Below are 1917 nucleotides of genomic sequence, written 5' to 3'. Positions count from 1 at the left end.
TATAAAAAAATATAAATATATATATATATATATATTATGTATATATATTGCCATACTACCTTTTCGGTCTCAATTCACAAAACTAATTCATTTTGATAATCAATTTCATATTTATTTATGTAAGTCATACTGAAAAAAAAAACACAGCACACTACCTTCTCATTTACCTTTCTCTGTAATTTCATACTTTTATGACCTGTACGTAAACCTAAAGCATTATTCACCAGGGCGTATACACATCCTCACGCCCATGAAATATGCAGGCAAATTTCTCAACACAAAGGACGGGCGTAATATAATTTCTCTACCATACCTCCTTCCTATCCCATCCCACTCCTCCCCCTTCTATCCCTCCATCGTTCTCCACTCTTCCACTTATATCCCTCCATCTATTCTATCCTTCTCCACCCCATCTATCCCTCCATCTTCCTCTACTCTTCCACTTATATCCCTCCATCTATTCTATCCCACTCCACCCCCTTCTATCCCTCCATCTTATTCCACTCTTCCACTTATATCCTTCCATCTGTTCTATCCCACTCCACCCCTATCTTTTCCTCCATCTTCCTCTATTCTTTCACTTATATCCCTCCATCTATTCTTCCCCACTCCACCCCATCTATCCCTCCATCTTCCTCCACTCTTCCACTTATATCCCTCCATCTATTCTACCTCACTCCACCCCCTTCTATCCCTCCATCTTCCTCCACTCTTCCACTTATGTCTCTCCATTTATTCTATTCCGCTCCACCCCCTTCTATTCCTCCATCTTCCTCCACTCTTCCACTTATATCCCTCTATCTATTCTATCTCACTCCACCCCCTTCTATCCCTCTATCTTCCTCTACTCTTCCACTTATATCCCTCCATCTATTCTACCCTACTTCATCCCATCTTCCTCCACTCTTCCACTTATATTCCTTCATCTATTCTTTCCCACTCCACCCCCTTCTATCCCTCCATCTTCCTCTATTCTTCCACTTACATCCCTCCATCTATTCTATCCCACTCCACCCCATCTATCCCTCCATCTTCCTCCACTCTTTCCCCACATTACGTATCTAATTACCTCACCCCCACCCACTTTCTATTTTCCTACTTCCTCATCTACGTCTACTTACACTTATAAAAAAAAAAAATCCAGATTTTCTACACACTTCATCTATCCCTCTATCTTCCCTATTCTTCCACTTATGTCTCTCCTTCTATCTATTATCCCCACCTGCTCCGCAAGCCCCCTTCAATTCTCCCATCTTCCTCCACTCTTTCCACCCCTCCCCTCACTCCACCCACTTCATCCCTCAACCTCCACGTATTCTCCCATCTATTCCTCCATCCCACCACTTGAGATCCCTCCAACCTCACTCCACCCCCTTATTTCTACTTTTACGTCTACTTACACTTAGTTCCATTTTTCCACTTCATTGCCTCTGAGTCTAATTCTTCCACTCTGCCTTCACTATCCACCTGCCCCCCCCCCACCCCCCACCCCACCCCACGTATATCTCCACATGACCGAGAACATTCCACTGAAACCATGCGAGGACTTCTGTATCTAATTTCAACTCCACTCTTCCATTATATCTTTTCCTACCATCCACACTTCCACCTCCTCCTCCTCCGGCACTTCCACCCATCCACTTCTCCACCATCCCTCCACCAACCTTCTCCACATATCCACATAGTCCACATTCCTACCACACACTCTTCTACCACCTCCTCCTCCACTACCTCAACTCATCCACTCACCCCTTCCACCCCCACTTCCACCCCTGTTCCTACCATCCTACACCCCATAACCACCCTCCCATCCACCCCACCACCCCTCCCAAGAGCTGATACAGACCCCCCCCCTCTCTTTCTCTCTCTCTCTTTCTCTACTCCCCTCCTTTATCCCTCTCCTTCTTCCTCTCCATC

Source organism: Penaeus japonicus, unplaced genomic scaffold (genome assembly GCF_977035675.1).
Source record: "Penaeus japonicus unplaced genomic scaffold, GWHDUDI00000001_assembly GWHDUDI00000018, whole genome shotgun sequence".
In the NCBI taxonomy this organism is placed as follows: Eukaryota; Metazoa; Arthropoda; class Malacostraca; order Decapoda; family Penaeidae; genus Penaeus; species Penaeus japonicus.
The sequence above is the reverse complement of the archived record's forward strand: the minus strand, read 5'-3'. Positions refer to the sequence as shown.